General features: G+C 42.6%; 1 long non-coding RNA gene across 3 annotated transcripts; it reads right to left on the minus strand.

Annotated features, from left to right (window-relative positions):
- Positions 1 to 3,100: 3,100 nt before the first annotated feature.
- On the minus strand, positions 3,101 to 15,438 carry LOC144299910 (uncharacterized). Of its 3 annotated transcripts, none has more exons than XR_013366555.1 (5): positions 15,322 to 15,438; positions 14,560 to 14,747; positions 13,718 to 13,832; positions 12,375 to 12,430; positions 3,101 to 3,451 (listed from the first exon to the last, which is right to left on the minus strand). It is a non-coding gene; the product is annotated as an uncharacterized LOC144299910 (long non-coding RNA). The 3 variants fall into 3 exon arrangements; XR_013366554.1 differs by having other exon boundaries at positions 14,560 to 14,744; positions 15,322 to 15,432; XR_013366556.1 differs by having other exon boundaries at positions 15,232 to 15,374.
- Between the last annotated feature and the right edge of the window lie 5,979 nt (positions 15,439 to 21,417).

The following is a 21,417-nucleotide window of genomic DNA, read 5'->3' on the forward strand; positions in this document are numbered from 1 at the left end:
TATCTGTTCACACTAGAATTGGGTCTTATAACATTTATTGTTGCTCTTTGATATATTTTTCAGAAAATAATGTCAACCATTTCTGTTCTATCAAAGATTTTAATTGATAACTATCTTTGTTTCTCAATAAGCAGACTGTGGGCCATTTTTTTTCCTGTGGCCATTGCATTTTAGGTGTCTTATCTTTAAGATATTTTAACCCATAGCAGCTGACTATCTTCAATGAGTGAAGCTCCAGATCCTCAAAACATGTTAAATCCTTTAGACCTAGGTCTAGTTACATGTGATGAAAAACCCAAAATATGGCTTAAGCAAAGTAGAAATTTGCTTTGTCACATAATTTAGTCCAGAGGCAAACAGTCCAGACTGATATGGCAGTTTTACAATCCACAGGGACCCAAGCTACTTTCTCTTACTGCTTTACTTTTCTTGGTTCCCACCTCATAGTCCGAGATGGCTGCTTGAGCTCCATCCTTATGTCCACATCCCACCCACACTGAAGGAGGAAGGGAAGAAGAGGCAGAGGGTTTGTCCCAGCTGTCTTTTAAGGACATTATTCATACAATATTACCTCTAAAATCTCAATGGCCAGAGCCCTATTACCACACTTTGATGTAAGGGAGGCTGGGAAATGGAACCTTTATTTCAGAGATCCAGTCCCCAGCTAAACATGGAGCTTCTGTTACTAAAGAAGGGAGAGCGAATGGACATGCTGGAAGACCACTAGTCTCTGCCACAGATATTCAGCTATTTCACATTGCCACTGGCCAGACGATATTTATGTTCTTTATATGAAAACAAATCAAGACCAAACTTAAGTTAAAAACTGTGCAATGAACAATCGAGTTATTCTGTTCAATCATCCATCCACTTGTTCATTCATTCAATAAACATCTATGTAGCTTCTATTCTAATCCGGGCACTGGGCAAGATACAGGATGCAAGAATTAAATAGAAATGGGAAGAACAGATTCCTGAACTTCTTCCTAAGGCTAATTATTATTATTATTATTATTATTATTTTCTTCCTAAGATTTTTCTTAAATGGGACAAGGGGTATTTTAATGAACAAGGCCATTTATCATGAAAGTGCACATACAGAATAACAATAAAAACCAGCACCTCGACTGAGGAGCGCTTAAAGCACCAAGTTCCCCTGTCAACTGTGATGTTCTAAAGTCTTCAGGGGTCTCCAGACTGGGCTGTCTAGAGCTCTTCTCCCCGGGGAAACTCTACATGGCCTGCTCAGCCTCCTCCCCCACACGTCCAAGGACAAAATCCAGCCGGGGGGCCTCTGAAAGGCAGAGATATTTATGCCATATCCAGAAGACCAAATCTAAGAGACAAAGCTGATGCCACTTGAAAGGAATCAGAGTAGGATCTCCGGAGATTAAGGAAATGACACTGACCAAGTTGCAAAGGGGAAAAGGGTGAGAAGAAGTACATACTAAAGCAGCTGGACCATCCGTTATTTTGATTTGTCCTTTCCTTAAAAAAATTTTTCAAAGAGAATTAAAGGAGATGAATTAGCCCCCAACAACTTCAGGAATATTAATCCATCTTGCATTGGCATTGACACCAGTCTCTGTAGGGTTGGGGTAACGCGAAGAGAAAGCTACAGATGTGCCTCTGTCCCCCCACCACGTCCCCTGCCCTGTGCCCCTGCCTCTCGCCTCTGGCCACTTTCCCTTTCATGCTTTTGTTTGACATATAGGAAAGAATCATGAGGTGTTGAGTATCATTAACTTCCAAACACCTAGGAAATCAGTAGGAAAGTGCAAACACTGCGGACCCCGACCGTCTCCGCAAATGATCTGTCCTCAAGTCCTCCCCTCTAGAGATGAAAAGAAGGAATTTGGCAGGCTGACAGTCTCAAGGAGAGAGGGCTGAATGAACAGGAGGGAGACAGACAGAATAAATGAAAATATGATTGACTTCTTACCTCGGCCCAGCTCACACATGGTTCTGAGCATTTAATAAACAGGTTGACACTCTGAGTTCCCCTCATTAGGGGAACACGGAGACCTGGACTATCATAAATCAGAAAGCCAGGTTATCAAAGCTTGTGATCTTTAACTGTGTCAGGGCGCCCTCCTGTCTGCTCAAAAGGAGGCAGCAACCTGCAAGCTGCAAAGAATTAGCCGCTGTGCCATGATTTAACACACACGCCCCCGGAGGAGGCGGGAGGCTGGGCCGGGCAGGGAAAGGTTGCCCAGGTACCCAGCACAAGTACAGCTGTCTTGGGAGTGCACGGTATTCGGGAGATAATGATAAACCAAGAAAAAGACCTAACGTGTTTGCTGAGGCTGGCAGTGATCAGGGGAAACTGAGGCGAATGCTAGGATTTCCAGGCTGGATGGGGGCATTGGAAGTCCTTCATTCCTGTGGTTTACCAGCCTGGCTTCATGTCAGAATCTAACAGAAAATGGGTAATTTCTAAGAAAGACACATCTCTCCTAGAGGCCTCAAATTGCGTTCAAGAGAAATGAATACATTTGGCCACAAAAAGCTTTACAAGCAAATGTTCATAGCAACTTTATTCATAACAGCACCAAACTGGAACCAACCCAAGTATCCCTCAGCAGAAGAATGGATAAACACACTGTGGTATGTCCATACAGTGGAGTACTATTCAGTAATGAAAGAAATGAACTCCCAATACATGCGACATGAGTGGATCACATAGACCAAATGCTGAGTGAAAGAAGCCAGGCACAGGAAAGCAGACACTGGAGGACTCCTTTTATATGAAACTCAAGGACAGACAACACCAATCTATGGCAATGGAAGTCAATAGAACAGTGGTAGGATAGGGGGACCCCAATTTGAGGAATTTTCTGGGGAAATGGAAATATTCTACATTTTAATCTGGATGATGGTTATGGGACTGAATACATTTACAAAAAGTCATTAATCAGTACATCTACTATTTGAATATTTTACTATATGTAAATTACATCCCAATAAAGTACTGGAAAAACAAGCACACAAATGAATGAATACAGACCTTAGGGCCTTTGTACATGTTATTCCCTTTGCCAGGAGTATTCCCCCTCCAATATTTATGAGACTGGCCCCATAATATCATTCAGGTCTTCACTAAATGTTCACATGTTCAAAGAACTCAGCCATTCACTGTTACATTGCTGGGTTTTTTTTTTTTTTCATTTGTCTACATATTCCTCATCATGCTCAGAAATTACCTTGTATATGTGTTTATTGTCTGCTTCCTCTTCTAGCCCCATCACCATGAGACTGTGAGCTCCTAGAGAAGGCCTTACCCATCATATTGACTACTTGTGCTGTGTTTCTGTTTACCCCTTTCCACCTGCTACCCACCATTCTATGTCCTACTGTCAGCTCAGAACCACCTTGTTGGAATACATCAGCATCCCTCCTCACTTTCTGGCTTCTGGTTGAGTTTTGGCCAGTGGGAAATCCTAGTAGGAGACTGAAAGGAAAGGGAAGTGAGGCATTAGAGTGTCATCTCTACTCCAGAAGGTCACTACAAGCTGGCTGTCTCTCTAGACTAGTGGTTCTGAACTGGGGCCTATATTAGCCCCAAAGGACATTTGGCAAAGTCTGGAGGGTGCTGCAGGCCTTCCAGGTATAGAGGCCAGGGATCCTGCTAATGCAAAGAATCCTACAGTGCATAGAAACCTCCCCCCAACACAGAAGGATCTAACTCTGAATATCAACAATCAACAGTGATGAAGTTAGGGAAATCTTTTTTTTTTTTTTTTGAAGTGAAGTGAAAGTTTATTTATTGACTTATTTGTGTATATTTTTATTGGAATTAGATTTGCCAATATATAGTATAACACCCAGTGCTCATCCCATCAAGTGCCCCCCTCAGTGCCGGTCAACCAGTCACCCCATCCCCCCACTCACCTCCCCTTCTCTACCCCCTTGTTCGTCTCCCAGAGCAAGGAGTCTCTCATGTCCTGTCACCCTCTACTGACTTTTCCCACTCATTTGGGAAATCTTTTCTCAATAAAGGTCCCAGCTCTCCTAAGGAGGTCCTTCCTCAAAGCTATCTCCCTCAAATTCAGATGATATGCGTAACATTCTCCCATTCCTTCAGGTCTACAGGTTGGAAAAACCCGTGTTGCTAGCTTGCAGGTCCCACACTGTCCCTTTATGCTTCTCTAATATCCTGCCTACATCCTAGTCTGAGCACCTTTATGAAACTCCTTAAAGTAACCTAACCAGAGTTGATTCTTCTGTTTCCTGATGGAACCCTGACAAATACAACATTTCATCCCCGGCAGCCATATGTCCAATAAATAGCAATAAGTATCTGCTAAATTAATTAATTCATAAATGATTAATTAATTAAATGATTAAGAAGCTCTCCCCAGGAGATTCGGATTTAGAAGTCAAAGCTAAATCTTAGAATTTATAACCTTTCAGAGATATCCCAGGCAATCCTACAACAATGCCTTTATGTATTAGTGCAAAAATAGGCCCAAGGAGGGGAAAGTACTCTTTGGGATCACATTGTTGTGAGGAGTAGACTGTGGTCCAGTAAGTACCTGGTCTGGGCTGTTAGTTTGTTACTGTTAGTTTGTTACTTTCCTTAAATTGTGTTTTTTCCAGAACATTTGCGATGCCTTTGGGCATAATGCAGATTCTGACATCCAGATCTCCTGGATGTCGAGGAGAAACATTTAATCTGTGAGGTTCTAAGTCATCTTCACATGGTTCTGAATGTACAGGGATGAAGAGACAGCTCCACAGAGGGGACAGCAGCCTGAGGACAGATATTTCTGGCTCAGTCCCAGATACTGCCACATTCAAGCTCCCTGACCAATTAAGATTCAGTTCCCTCACCTGGAAAATGAAGATGATAATGCTCACCGCTCAGGTTTGTCCTGAGCCAATGCCTAGATAGCACATGGTCAAGTGCTGGGCAAGGAGTGCCATTTCAGACAGTGAGTGGTCAAGGCTAAGGTGTGATCCACTCCAATTTTCTATAGTTTGTGCTCTAGAGTTCTCAGAGTTCTCAATGGGACTGAAAAAGGACAACTTGAATTTAAAAAAAATAAGAGAGTCAGTCCTCTATATTCTCGGCTAAAACGTAGAATGTAGGAAAGCCAGTCCCAAGCCCCCAAGACTCAAATTATAGGTTTAAATTGCTTACCACAGCTTTAAACCTGCCTGTGAAAAATATCCACATTCTTTTGTGAGCTTAAGAGAACAAGGCTTCCTCTAGGTTTCCTCAAAAGAGTAGAATTAGGATCTCATGTTTGCTCTTCTCTCTTTACACTCAGATTAGAGTCTTTAACACCAGAGAACTATCAGATTTTCCACTCAGAGTGAATGGACTGGAGAAAAAAAGGAAAAAAGAAAGCTTCTTCTGTCCCTCCATAATGTGGGCTTGGACTTTGAAGACTTGGACGTTGACTAGTCTAAGGAAAAACAAAAATGTGTGCTTCTAAATGCCTTGTAATTTAGACTTAAGGAAGGACCAAAGGGATGGTGAGGATAAGGGTATATCCTCTTTAGTGGAGACTTAAATACAGTACTTTCTAACTCTGAGACTCAAGATTTTCATCTATAAAATGGGGAAACAGGGATCCCTGGTTTGGCCCAGGGCACGATCCTGGAGACCCAGGATCAAATCCCATGTCAGGCTCCCGGTGCATGGAGCCTGCTTCTCCCTCTGCCTGTGTCTCTGCCTCTCTCTCTCTCTCTCTCTCTCTCTCTCTCTCACTGTGTGCCTATCATAAATAAATAAAATAAAATAATTTAAAAAAATAAAAATAAAAAAATAAAATGGGGAAACAGCAGTACCTACTTCAGGAGGCCAAGGTAAGGACAGACTGATGAAATTGTAGTAATTATTTACCACCTATCAGCAAGTTTGTAGGCAACCTTCAGTTAACACTCTACATTGTTGTACATTGTCCTCAGGGAAAATCCCTTTAATTTTTTCTTCCAATTATTCAATATTGTTTATTATAGAAAACTTAGGCAGTATATAAAAGAACGATAAAGAAAGCAAGAGTTACATGACACTGCCCCACCCAGCATCCTAAGATAGTTACCATTAACATTAGGGTAGTGCTTTTCATGCATCTCTTTATCCATTTTAAGCTGTTTTTAAAATCCGGCCTGCTGTTGGGATCAGCTATGATCTGCACATTTTAATCCGACTATAGCACTTTGGACTATATGGATACATAAATGACTTGAACTTTCTAGGCCTTGGAACCTTAACCTATAAAATGGTATATTCATTCTCTAGGGCTGCTGGAACAGATTTCACAAACTGAGTGGCTTAAAGGAAGAGAAATCTATTTTCTCTGCACCCCAGAGGATTGAGCCCTAAATCAAGGTATCAGTGGGAGTGTTCCTTCTGGAGGTTCTGAAGGAGAAGGCGCTCATGCCTTCCTCCTAGCTTCTGGTGACTGCCACCAATCCTTGGAGTCCTTTGGCTGTAGACACATCACTTGAATCTCTGCCTCCTCCTTCTCATGACCTTCGCCCCCATGTCTGTTCTCTTCTTATGAAGGGCCTTTGTCATTAGATGTAGGGCCTACCCTGATAATTCAAGATGATCTTATGTCAAGATCCCCTACCTTAATTATATCTGCAAGACTCTTTTTCCAAATAAGCTCACATGTAGACTACCTCTTAGGGGGCCATGCTTTAACTCACTACAAATGAGAATAAGAATACTTGCCTCCTGGGGTAACTGTGATAAGTTGAATAGGATCATGTTTATGCAGTTCTTGGCACATGATAATGATCAATAAATGCTGTGTATTAATAATCCTATCTGAAGGGCATTGTTTTTCCTCCTTCTTTCTGGAGGAATAAAATAAGATATAAATAAACAAACCTAAATGAATAATTTTGAGGTGCAAGTGGGTGCCAAAAAGGTGGTTTTCTCTGATTCTCTGTGAGCTCTCTCTACTGTCTTAAAGAAGAGACTTTTGATGTATTTATGCCCTGATTTTTTTTCTCTCTCTTTTCCCTGGGGCCTCTCTCTTCTTTCTGGCTTTCCTTCCTCTAGACATAGCTCAGCAGGCTTGGCCATTTTATTGGAAAACACAAAGCTTCAGAAGGCATAGATTCAACCAAATCAATTAGGTGAATTACATTTTATTTAGAGTGAAAAATCCACCATTCATTTCAACATGTAGCTTTTCATGCTTCTGTGACATTGAGGTTGAATAGAAATCCTTTATAGCTTCATTATTTTAAAGCATAGAGTTGTTCTGATTTTTTTTTTAACTTGACAGATGAAAATCAAGACCGATGAAAATGCTGAACGAGGAAGCTATTGCTCACTTCACAAAAAGATTTGTCCTTGACCAGATGATGCTCCTAGTGCATTTCTGGCAACTTGATTTATAAGAGGTGGATAATAATAGAGCAAGAAAAACAATGGAGTGGGAATGCAGAGCAATGAGTTTTATTCTGGGCTGCATTATCTTTTAGCTGTGTGGCATCATGTGCTAATGTGACCTCTCTGTGTCTTGATTTTGCTACTGTAAAATGAAGGAGAGTTGGAAGAGGTGGCTGCCTACGTGCCTCCCAGCTCTGACCCTTTTAGAGCTCATCCACCAAATGCCAACATTTCTCCATTCACCCTTCTAAAGATTTAACTTCAATCCCTTAACCACTGGCCAACAGAACTTTGGAGATGAATTCAACAACTCTTCTACAGGTGAGACACATAATGGCATTTGTTGACTTGGAAACTTCCATGATTTTTCATCCAAGAACAGGGAGTTCTGAAGCAAATGAGTGTGACAGGAAATAAGCTACCACACACAGGAAGCTGAACAACTGTCTCAAAACAATACACTCACACAGGTCCCAAGGCTGTGTGTCCACTTGTCCAGTGGCAGGATCCGAGATGACGTCCGAGAGTGAGATGGCGAGAAGAACTTTTGTGAACAGAAGGCTTGGCTTTCCCCATGAAGAAAAAGTAGCTCAGACCACATTTTACCATTTCTGTCCCTCCTACCACATCTTATACAGGATTGGTGCTTGGCTATAGCTCACTGACTCACTGAGTGTCAACTGTTCAGGAGGAACAAGGGACAGGTTCTTTCCCAGAGAACATTGACCATGGGTAGGAATCTTCATGAACTCAGGTGGTAGGAGAAAATGTGGACAGGGAGTGACTCCATTGTAGATCTGGCTGGGCAGCTGCTCTAGCTTCCCATGTCCATTCAATCCACTATTCTCCACTTGCCTCTTCCTTTTGGGCCTTAATTTTTTCATGGTCACCATCCCCTCCTCTTTCTCTTTCTCCTCCTCCTCTCCCTCCACATACCCCCCTTCTTCTCCTCCTCTCTTTATCTCTCTTCTCTTCCTCTTCCTTTTCTTCTCCTTCCTTCTCCTCCTCCTCATCATCTTCATTGTCTCCATCATTATCATCATCATTACGTTCATCATCGTCATCATCACCCTCAACATTGTCATAGCTGCCATTTTTCAATGTTTACTGTATATCTGACAGTATGCTAAATACTTTACATTCACTTTCTCATAACCATCACAACAATCTTAAGGATGTCTTGTTTGCACCCCCTTTGCCCCTGCCCTGCAAATAGATCCTGAGATTTGGATACAAATAGTTTATTTGGGAGGTGATCCAAGGAAGCATGGGGAGGGAAGAAGAGACAGGAAAGAAAGGAGAAATAAAGGTGAGTGGTCAATGCTGAGGGTATCTGGGACACAGTCAAGCTGCAGACTCCTGAGGGGCTGTGAGAACACATGAGGGAGTAGAATCTTTATCCATCACATGTCATTATTTATTGGTTGAGGCTACTCCTGAGGATATTACCACCTGGCAAGTCTGATCTGCCCCCTCCTGAGCTGAGCACAGGTCAGCAGTCAGAGAAAGCCAGAGGGATGAACATCAGTATTTTTGGAACTGAGCCATGAGTGGCTTGGATAGGGTAGGTGGGGGTGAGGAGACATGGGCAGGACACCAACAGCATCCATGATGCCATTATTATTCCAGTGTTGGAGATGAGGAAAATGAAGTTTAGAGAGGTGAAGTAACTGACCCAGATCACAGAATCCTAAGTGGGTAGAGTTGGGATTTGAACCTGGGTCTGCAGATGACAGAGCCTGAGCTATTAACTCCATGCTCCCATCCACTAAAGGTGAGGGTTAGCTCTAAGCTGCCCTCTACCCACAGCTCACTCCTCTCAAATATCTCGTGATGAGTCCCAGAACATGGAAGGGGCAGTTTTGAACACGGAGATGGGACCCCAGGCAATCATGAAGTTTCCACCTTCCACATCAGTTGGCTGCATAGTCCTCTCAGACACCTCTCAGTTAATGAGGTTTAAGGCTCTGCAATTTGAAGAAGTCACTCCAAAACTCTGAGCCTCAGTGTCCTCACCTGGATTGTGGGAGAAATAATAAGATGGGTACCCTCCGCAGAAGCTGGTGGCCAGAATTCAAGGACATCATGCACAAGAGGAGGATAGTGCAGCCTCTGGCAAATAAGAGCCTGGTAGCTGTTAGCTTATTATTTCTATCAAATATTACTAATTATTATAATTACCCGGGCCTTTGGTCTTCCACCTACCATATACTGTTTCCAAAATGAAAATCAATGAGTGGGAAATATCAGAAAGGGAGACAGAACATGAGAGACTCCTAACTCTGGGAAACGAACAAGGAGTGGTAGAAAGGGAGGTGGGCGGGGGGTGGGGGTGACTGGGTGACGGGCACTGAGGGGGGCACTTGTTGGGATGAGCACTGGGTGTTATTCTATATGTTGGCAAAGTGAACACCAATAAAAAAATAAAATAAAATAAAATAAAATAAAATAAAATAAAAATCAAGACATTACCCTGGACAGAGTCTAACAAGAAAAGGTGACAGAGAAAATAAGGCAAATTCAATCTCCAGTCTTTCCAACACAGTCTACCAGGTCAGGCAGCTACAACCACCACTGTGTACGCATATTTAATGGAATGGAAGACGGTGTCTGTAGAGGCCTACAGGTGTCTAGCCAGGCCTGGACTGAGACACTCTTCTTTAAGTTGCCCAGATTCAAAGTTTGACTTTCTATGATCCTACTTCTTTCCTTATCCCTCACAGTCTGTTTGCAACCCAGCAGCAGCTAGAGTAGTTCTTTTAGAAAGAAAGAAAGAAAGAAAGAAAGAAAGAAAGAAAGAAAGAAAGAAAAAAAGATCATCTCATGCCTCTGTGGGAAATATGAGAAAGGGAGACAGAACATAAAGACTCCTAACTCTGGGAAACGAACTAGGGGTGGTGGAAGGGGAGGAGGGCGGGGGGTGGGGGTGAATGGGTGACGGGCACTGAGGGGGGCACTTGATGGGATGAGCACTGGGTGTTATTCTGTAAGTTGGCAAATTGAATCCCAATAAAAAATAAATTTATTATAAAAAATAAAATAAAATTGAACTATGCTTTTTCCCTTCCTCTTAGAGAAAGGCAAAGCCTTGACAGTGGCCACAGAGGCCCCATAATGCATAGTCTGGACATGCCCTCCTTTGATCTCTCTGCCTCCACTCTGAGCACTCTCCTGTCGCTCCTCCACAGATGCCTTTGGTGATTCTGAGGCTATTGTGCATGCTCGGGGCATTTCCCCTGGCTGTTCCCTCCATGGCCATGTGGCTCACTTCACTGCTTTCCTCAAGTCTTTGTCAAATGTCACATTCTTTAGAAGGACTTCCCCAACTACATCATTTAAATTATAACAATCTCGAATCCCCACCCCATTGCTGAGACTCAACCCTCCTGTCTTTATTGACCTCTGACAGATTATATTTCTTTGTTACCTATTTATTACTTCACAGTATACGGTTTGTCTCCCTCCTATAAAACAGTGGTTATCAACCATGAGTGACTTGGTTGGTTAGATAACCCCCTAGACATTTAGCAACATCTGGAGATATTTTTTAGGTTGCCGTGATTGGGGAGGGGTGCTCCTGCCTTCTAGAGGGTTGAGGTCAGAGATGCTGCTGAACACCTTACAATGCACAGAACAGCCCCTACCACAGCAAATTCTCTAGCTCGAAATGTCAGTAGCCCTGAGGTTGAAGAACTGTGCCACAGAATGAAGCTTCACAAAGACAGGGCTTTGGGGCATTTTTTTTTCCTTTATTGCTAGATCTTGACCTCTAGAACAGTATCTGGCACATAGCAGTCATTTAATAGATATTTAGAGGATAAAGAATGCCTAGAAATGGTCCCTAGGGTGAAGACTTTCAGATTCATTGATATCTCAAAATTCCTCTTCAAACCAGCAGCAGAACAAAAATACACAGACACCGGCCAGACCACAAGAAACAGCCAGGTCCTTGTTTGGAAAAGGAATCATTTTCACCGGAAAGAAAGAAAGATGTCCCTCTGACAGCCCCACCCGGAACTCGCACATTGTGTTCTAAGTTTAACACATCTTGTGTTCTCTCTGCTGAAACCCTTGGCCCCAGCCCATAATATCCCTGAATCCAGGAAACCATTATGAGTGATCAGGGTCAAAGGTTGCTCCTATTGTAACCCACTTCCTCCATCAGAGTTTTAAATTTGGAAAACGTTCTTATTGCTATTGTGTGGAATGGCAGGTCCCAGATAACCTCAGAATGATTTTTATTTGTCTACCATGACCCACCACCACTAAAAAAAAAAAAAAAAAAAAAAGTTAAAAAAAATTGCAGAGCAGGAGGGGGCTTTCCTCAGAACATAATGTTAGTAGACAAGGAATCAGATAAGAGCAGGCTGATATTTTCAGCCTTTAACTGAATAAAAGGAAGGAGAAGTTGTCAGATTCCCAGAGGGACCCCTAAATGAAATTCCATTTCTTTTTTTAAAATGACCAGAATAGGAAAAAGATTAAAACCCTAAAAGAGTATCAATTTTAGGTGACAGTAAGTGCTTAAAACTTTTAAGGAGATTATTCTAATACCCTTGGAAATTTCTGCAATGTTCCACCCACCTTTTACATGAAGAGTAGTCATGGTACCCACAGATATATCCTGCCTTAAAACTCTAGGGCATCAGAGAAATCTCTGGATTTGGCCAGGAAGAGAAGAGGAGAGAAAGGGAAGGTGATGAGAGATGACAAATCTCAGAATTACATACGGTAATTAGATGGCAAGAGGAGGTTGTGTTGGTCAACAGTGTAAAACAATGGGACACGTGGCCATTCTGGAGGAGACTGCATGCAAGAGGAAGAAGGAGGTAGAAGGTCTTTGATGCACTTGCAAGGTCAGAAAAAGTTACTCCAGTCAATTCAGCAAATACTCATGGAGCCCCACTCTGTCTAGAGTTTGGTGTTAAGGCTGGCAGTACAAAGACAGGAAGTACAAATGTATGATGCCAAATGCATGGGCATTGGCCTGGGCTTAAATTCTCTCACTGCCACTTACTTGCTATAGGAGCCTGAGCAGGTTGACTTAATTCCATGCAGAATTGGTTTCCCCATCTGTAAAATAGGATTGAAAACAGTAGTTACCTACTTCATGGGGTTGCTGTGGGGATGCTATTTGGCAAAGTGCCTAGCACGTGGGACACTAGTCAACAATAAATGTCACTAGAGTCAGAAGTAAGACAAGGTCCTTTCCCTTAAATTGCTCATAATCTAGCAGGGCATCATAATCAAAAGAACAATCAACATTTATCTTGCATTCACTGTCTGCCAGTTAGTTTCTATACATATGCTTTACAAATATTATTTCATTGAATCCCATATAACCTGTGATAGATAAGTGCTGTTCAATAATGCCTGGTTCTTCTCCTATTAGGGCAATTGCACTTCCCAGGTATCTTGCATTTGGGTTGGGCCATGTCACTAATTCTGGTCAATTGAGTATGGGAGAAAATTATACCTATTCCTGCCTGTCTGGAGCATTTAATTGCCAGTGCATGACCCAAATGCAAACAATCTTCCCCGTGCCACCAGGAGAAGTGCCACTCCAGTTGGTAAGACCTTGGTCACCATTGGGATTGAGCCCCAGTTACCCACACTTGTCCACTAACATATCCTATACCCTATACTGGCTGCCTTCCCGTCCTTCTCATTTTGTCACTTTCCTGAAATCATTTCCCTGCTGCCCCCCTCCCCATCTTCCGGTAATCAAATTCCAGTTGTTGGAGGATTACCTACTCTGAAACAGCAATAGTAATCCATTTGATCTTGCAAATCCCATTTAGAATTATTTAAAGATGAGCTAAACTCACTATCCGTTCAGCAAAGTAGGTGTTGACCCTACTCATTATTCCAACTTATCTTGCAATATCTTATGTTTTTGTAAATGTTCTTGGGTTATTACTCTTGGTCCAAGGATGAGGATGATAGCAGACGATGTGCAAAGAACATGTAGCATGAATAAAAAAATAAGCTTTGTTGTTTGATATCTAAGTCCATTGAGATTTAGAGACTGGTAATTATTAGAGCATGATATTGCTATCTTGACTCTTATAGAACTCTATACCATAAATATCATTCTCATCCCCACTCCAAAGGCAGGGAACTTGAGTACAGAAAGGTTATGTAATCTGCCTGATTTCCAGGTCTCAGACCTGACAGTTGTTGGGAGTCAAATTCACACCCACTTCTAAGTCTCAAGTTCATGCTCAAAACCACTATACCATATATATATAAAGAAATGTAAGTAAGCAAAGATGTCTAAGAGATCAGAGAACCCTAAACAGCTTGAAAAATCTGTTGACAGCATAGCAAGTTAGAAAGCCTACCCAAGGAAAACCATACCTTCTCCTGAGAATTAAAACCTTCAGTCGCCTAAAACAGACTGCCCCCACATATACCTCTGTGGATAAAATCACCAGGCATAGCATCCAGAACCAAGAAGATAGTACACATCAGTCTGTGAACATAAGGGTAGGAGAAAGATATAAGTGGAGCAAAGGTCGTATTTCTTGCCTCCCAGCACCACCCTGCAACCATACAGGGCAGATGGGGAGAGTCTGTGCTCACTGAAGTTGGGTAAGCCCCCCTTCCTCATCTCCTTCTCCTGACTGTTCAGACTGATATCACCTGTATCATCTCTTCCAAGAAAAAAAATGGCAGCCACAGAAAGCTACTAGTCCAGCTTCCTGGATTAGATGATTATTACACGATGATTACACAAGAGATGTGATGTGCTCAATAACTGGGCCATTAAAAGGGAACATGAAAGAAGGACACATAAGCAAGTCATAGAGGGACCAAGGTACCCAGTGGCCAGAGTAAATTCTTTCTCGTGTCTAAAACAGGCAGGTCTTCATAAGTTTGGAGGACCTCACGCTAAAGGAAAATCTTTAAAACTCAGGGAAGACAACAAGATTTCCTACCTAGCATCCTCTATCTTGTCATCCTTACAGACTATAGCAGATTTCTTGATGCTTTGCCCCCATCCCCTCACTGCTTGGGGTTTCCACACTTGCCAGAGACCTCTTCCTGTAAGCCAGGGCCAGGCCAGCAGGCAGGAAATGAGGCTGACTATGTCTTTGCACGTCCCTCAGAATGAGCGGCTCCTGAAATTTTATAGCCTAGGCACCTTGCTCCCCTCACCCTAGTCCTAGGTGTGTCTTCCTGTCTAGGGCTTTCTCTACCTGAAGGAAAGAGTCCAGCTTTGTACAGAACAGACCGGAAGTGCTAAGGAGCTGATGAACCCGGAGTAGACCTCAACCAATGACAAATGTAAGATAAAGGGTAAATAACTATGCTTCCCTGCTTTTCATGTGGGACAGTTCTGAAGTGTGCTCCACATCATCTCCCAGAAGCTCCTAGTGTAAGCCTGCTGGACACAAGAAATAAAAATATAGTGAGCCCAGTTAGCTTTCAATTTTAGATAGGCAATGAATAATAGTATAGGAATGTTGTATGGGACATACATACACTAAAAAATGAGTTGTTGTTTTTCTGACATTCATATGTAACTAGATGTCTTTTATCTGGCAACCCTACCTCAGGGCTGTAACTTTCTTATTAATATACTCTTTTCATTTCCTTATTTCCCTACCAGGGCTTCCTGGGAATTGCCTCCCAATTAAACAATCTGTCCTCAAATCGTAGTTACTTCTGGAAAAACCCAACCTAAGACAGAGACTTTAAGCCACTAAGGGTAAAGGTGTGAGAGTTCCTCCATCAAATACCCTCTGCAATTTATCTAGGCAAGAGCTGAATTCATCACCAGGTCACCAAAGTGGGTGTTGATCCAACTCATTCTTTCATCTGACATTGAAATTCTTCTATTCTCTGGACAGTGGGAAAAGGAATCTCACTTCTCAGCTTCACCAGTAGGTCTCAGGAGTAAGAAAACGTCATTGTGACTCATCAGACCCCTCCTTCATTACTGGTCCCAAGCTCCCCACCTTTCAGGGAATATTCCACAGGAAAAGACACCAATGGATCGAAGTCAACGAGGCGGTGTAGAGATCTATGCCCAGTTTCTACTCTAGATGAAGACCAAATTACATAATAAAGAGAAGCACCAGAATTCCATCCTAGGTTCTGTGTGACATCATGTGAGGGCCAAGTACATAGGCTCTGCGCTCTGAGATTGAGTGGAAGACTTCATTTGCTACTTCTTGAGCAGGTGACTTCACCTTGCTGAGCCTCAGTTTCCCCATCTGTCAAACAGCACACAGGATAGTCGGAAGCATTCGGGGACGTGACGTGGACAAGATCATTGTTGACTGTGATCACGGCGATTATCGTGCTACCCTGGTGTCGAATTTGTTTTGTACAACTGTAGGCCATCACAGCCTAAGGGTTCTGTTTCCCCAGCAGAAATTGGAAGCAATGCCTATAATGTGTCAAAGGATTTAAAATCACTTCTCCTGGGAGCTCCTGGTTGGCTCAATCAGAAGAGCATGTGACTCTTGATGTCAGGGTTAAGAGTTCGAGCTCCACAGTGGACTGTAGAGATTACTTAAATAAATAAAAATCTTTAAGAATAATAAAATAAAATCACTTCTCCTGGGGTGAGGCTGTGGCTCTGAATGTTTTGTATAGGGTTCTCCTTGGAAAGAAGTCCCAACACCAGGAGAAACAGTGAACATCTAGCAATTCATGCAACAGTGTTTACTGAGCCTGTTGCCAAGCTATGGGTGTTTTTAGATGGAAATAGGTTCCTCAACTAGTGCCCACCGAGGCTAATTCACTCATTTTCCCACCTGCTTATTCCCTGTGGGCATTTGGATTTGGAACTTCTCATCCAACACTGTAATGTTTTTTTTTTTCCAATATATTTTTTTCTTCTTTTCCAATATCTTTTATACTATATTTTCCCCTCAAATCCTTAAATAATACAGGGATGATGTTTCATAGTTTTGTGTAGCCCTGGTATCCTTTATAAACCCAATGGGAGTCCATGTTCTGTAGTTCAAAGACATAGCTAAAAGGCAATTTCTGTGTGTACAATGGATTCCTACATGGGATGAATTGCACTCTTCCTTCTAGTAAATAGAAGGGAATCCTGATTTTTGAACAACCAAAACCAATCAAGGGATCTGTCTTGTCCCAACTCTCTGTAAGAAAGAATCTTAAAACTGCAAAGCTAATCTTCATGCAAATAATCTCAGATCAGGTGTTTGTTTGTTTGTTTTTTCTTTTTAAATCCATCCTAATAATAGATCACCTTTTTAGTATCAGGTTACTCCTAAATTATGGCAAAGTAAGGCTTTCAACTCCCAGTGGCTTTTTGCTTTCAGTTTTTTTGTTTTTGTTTTTAACCAAATCACATCTTGCTTGGCAAAGACTTTTTATTTTTATTTCCTTGATTCATAGGTCCTTAATGAAAGCAAAATTCAAACTTACATCGGTCTTGTATGAATTAGGGACCGTGTAAACAGTACTTAACAGTTCTAATTGAAGGTCAGTAAATCCCCAAGAGATTAAATGAATCCTGCAGGGAGCCGTGTAAATCTCCCTCCCTTTTATGGCAGACCAGTCAAGCCCCCAGCCTGCTTTGTGCAAGGCTTAATAAACATGGTATGCATCTAATCAAAACCATTTTGCACCCAAAGGGGTTAGGGGCGTAAATCACAATTACTCTTGGCACTAAACCCTTGGCCCAAAGAGGCCCAATGTTGCCAAATACCATCAGAAGTGGACTTCTAGGACTTAGATGTCTGGCATGGGTTTCCAGGTCTGAGTGTCCAGCCTGCTTCTCAGCAGGAGAATCCAGATGAGGACATAAAATCTGAGAATTTCAAATGACCCCCTTCCTCTCTCTCTCTGCTTTCTATATACTCTTTGACAGCTATTGCTTGATATAAAAAAATTTTTTTAATTCTCCTCATTCTAATATTCAGATGGAGATGCTAAGACACCCTTCTTGACACTCCTGAGTTTAATTTCACTTTCACTTTGGGTTACTTTTAGTGTCAACACCTAGATCTGCCCTTGAAATACCATGATTCCATTTATCATGTCCAAATGTGCACCACTTTAAAAGAAAATTATAGTGCACCTGGGTGGCTCAGTCGGTTAAGTGTCCGCCTTCAGCTCAGGTCATGATTTGTGGGGTCCTGGGATGGAACCCCACATCGGGCTCTCTGCTTAGCGAGGCGTCTGCTTCTCCTTCTCCCTCTCCTTCTACTCCTCCCCTCTGTTTGTGCTCTCTCTCTCACTCTCTCTCTTTAATAAATAAATAAATAAATAAATAAATAAATAAATAAATAAATAAAATAAAAATCTTAAAAAAAAATAAAAGAAGATCATATAAAGTCCCCAGAACCTGGCTGAAAGGAACCCAAACAAAGAGCAAAATTAAAGTCAAGCATGCAGGAAGAGTGCCTTTGGACTTGCATCTGAATGTTCAAGATGAGGACAAATTTATTCCCCAGCAAAGCTGTACTGTAAGTTGGCATTGTGGATGAGGAGATGAATGAATGAAATCATAAGAACAAAAGGTAGTCTGTGATCTTGAGGACTGGAGCAACAGGGCAAGACACTTTTCAAGATTTCCCCCAAAATGCAGAGTAAGTGCTATCCTGGATCCATTGTATCTATTAAATCTGATCCTTGGATCACACATCTCAAGTAGACATTATTCTCTTTATTTCACACATAACAAAACTGAGTGAGAAACCTGATGTTTACCCTGAGCTTACCTAAAACCCTGGGATTACCCTAACTCAGACAGACCATCCTCTGTCCTTTAGACACAGTGCTTTTTAGAGAATAGGACCAGGAAAATACTCAGGTCATCTCCAGAAAGAGTCATACAAAAGGGAAGTGACATCCAAACTCCCAAGGAATAGTTTTACAAAGACAGAGAGTAAAGCTAAGAAAGAAAATTCTGGAATATGACTAGTTCAAAGATGTCACTCATCAGAATTCTGGATCCTTCACAAAGTTTGCTCCAAGGGCCACTGCAAATCACACTGGCTCTTAGAATGACACTTGTATGTCATCCTGAATGCAGCCATTAACTGGGGCATCAGCTGGATGCTCTTACCCTATATGGTGAGTTGTTGCCCTACTCATGGTCTCTCTGGCCATACAGAGTAGTAGTTCTCTAACTCCCCCTCTTCATGTCTAATCTATAAGTTGCCTAAGATATTCTTAAGTGGCTTCCCATGTGTCTTCTCTCCATCACACAAATTGTCTTGAATGGCCTTGGAGGTCACTGGCAACAGCTTCTTCCCTCAATATTTTGGAAGCTCACTGGCAGGTATGGCCATGTCTTTCCTTCTATCCTTTTCTTTCCCCTTTCCGCCTTCAACTCTTTTGGAGCATCTTGCCTTTGAATCTTTTACTGGTGCATTAATTAAGCATTCTGAGTCTTATGGATAAAGCACTCTCAGGCCATCTTAAGGAGATGGGAGTTTATTGTAAGATGAATGGAAACTTTACAGTTCCCAACAGAAACCTAACAGAACTCTGATTTTAGCCAAGTAGCCACTCCATCTCCATCTCCAGATACGGAAGCTGCTGAGTCTAAGTTAATAAGCATCTTCTATTATCCGGGGAGAGAATGTTATCTAAACTGGTCCAATCTAACTGACTGGAAGGAGCATTTTGTGCCTGAGCATAGAGCAGTTTCTTCTCTCTCAATGTCTACTACCACCAGGTAGGATCAAGGAAGCCTGTTGACTTAAAGCTGTTGTTTACCATGTTGTGATAACAAGTAGAGCCAGTCAGCCTAAGGATGAAGCCACAGATGAAGATGAAAGAGTGAAGAATGACCCCAAGTTTTTGCATCAGTAGAGACATTAGAGACATCATTGAACTGTTCATGGACAGTTAGTTCATTGAACTAATCCATGCCTGAATCCACCCTACCTCTGGACCCCCACAACATACTATATACTTTAATTATTATCTGTTTCAATCTGAATTTTCTGTTCTTCCCAGCCAAAAGCATCCTAACTGATGCGTAACAACATTTAAATTCAGAACTGAGAACTGAGATGGATTTCACAGGTCAAGAGCTGACCATTCTCTGCCTCTTCCCCACTCAGAACCTGCCTACTCCATTCCTCTTCCTCAAGGGCCCACTCTTTCCTGGTGTTTCCCTCCAAACTTAGTCTGTAATGAGCCACTTCATCAGCCCTGGCTGGCCTATGCTTGGGTCACCATCAGATGCCCATCTGTGTCAGAGACTGCCAGTTACCCCCCAATTACCATCCCTCCACTCTTCCTTGAGTAACAGAATCCATAAAGTCTAACTGGCCACATGGCTACCTAAGACTGTTTTTCGATTTCCCTTGACTCTAATCTATGACCATGTGACTAAGTTCTGTACAATAGGAAGTCAACAGAAGCAATGGATCTTATCCTTAAATGGATGACTCCGTCTTCCATGTCCCCTTTCTCTCACCACATTGAACAAAATGCAAATTTTATGGCAGGAACTGGAACAGTCACGTTGGTTCCCAAAGGTTAATACAGAGAAATAAGCTAGAAGGAATTTGGGACGGAGACTCCATCACTATGAGATAATCGTACCAAATGGACTACTTATGCTTAGTTCTCATATTTTTTTTTTAGATTTTATTTATTTATTCATGAGACACACACAGAGAGAAAGAGAGAGAGAGAGAGAGAGAGAGAGAGAGAGAGACTGGGAGAGGCAGAGACATAGGCAGAGGGAGAAGCAGGCTCCACGCAGCGAGCCTGACGTGGGACTCGATCCCGGGGGTCCAGGATCAGGCCCTGAGCCGAAGGTGGCAATAAACCACTGAGCCACCCGGGCTGCCCCTTAGTTCTCATCTTAAGAGAAAAAACTTTTTGGTTCTCTTGGGTCGCTAGGGGATTGCTCTGTGTTGTAGCCACTATACCATATCTAATTAAAACACCACCTCCAACTGATGAGGAGCCTACCCCTGTCTGAGGAGCAGCCTATGCTCACAGAGGGCTGCAGGAAGAGCAACTTCAAGGATAGGATGGATATTGAGTGCTATTAATCCAGTTGACTTACCTGATCCTGGATGAACCTATCTTTCTTGCTCTGATTTCATCCTATTTTTCTTTGCTCCTGTTGAACTCTTTTCCAAGCCATGGGGGGGGGTTTCCTCTTCTGTTTTCCTATCCCTCCTGCTAATTCATAACTATGCTCTTTCTTTGACTGCCATGAACACCCTTTCCATTCTGTCCTGGTAACCCAAAGAAGGCCTGTCTCCCATGGAGCCCAGTCTCTGGAGTCAGAAAACCAGGTAAACGTGTTGTGCATCTCTATTCACTCCTTCATCAAACTCCAACTGAGGAGACGACTGTGCATTATAAATGTTCAGTAAACATCTTCAAAATTCTATTCTCATCCTCACCTGTCTCAGGACCCTCCATTCAGAGGTTAGCTATACCCTGGAAACATCCTCTCTCTCTTTCCCCTTCTTAAACATTAATCCCTGAAACTCCACCTTTACAGGTTTTCTGGCTTCTTCCACTCCCTAAACTCGAGATTTTTGTTCTGGAGACATAGAAGCCTCTGTGACTCTTTCCCAACTTTTCCCCCAGCCCATTTTGTCCATTACCCAGATTCTCCACAACAAAGGCAAGCCCAGGGTTTAACCTGGGAAGGGAGAAGTGAACCTTATGAACAGCCCTGCACTGATGATTGTTGTCCCTTATTGGTATTTGACTTAGATTGGGGTTCTCCGAGGCAGAGAAGGGCACGCAGAGGGGTCCCTGGGGCTTGCTCATAGAAGCAACACCTGCCAGGGCAGGTGGGGGCAAGTATTGTACAGAGGGGGAGTGCAGGCTGCCATGCATTGCAACAAAGGTCTCATAGCCCTCCAAGGAGCTGGGGAGCCAGGATGGCTCCACAGAGCTGTTTCAAATCAACACAATGGGACTGGGCCTTTCCTCTACCCACGTGGCTCAGTCAGGGGGTAGAGATGTCCCCCTGAGAGTAGGCAAGAAGCTCTTTTCAGCCAAAGGCAGGTCCTACTGAGGGGCTCAGCTGTGAGCCAGACAAATGGACTATCTCCAGAGCCAGAGCCAGGAGCCCAGTAGTTCTG

Source organism: Canis aureus, chromosome 27 (assembly GCF_053574225.1).
Source record: "Canis aureus isolate CA01 chromosome 27, VMU_Caureus_v.1.0, whole genome shotgun sequence".
Classification (NCBI taxonomy): Eukaryota; Metazoa; Chordata; class Mammalia; order Carnivora; family Canidae; genus Canis; species Canis aureus.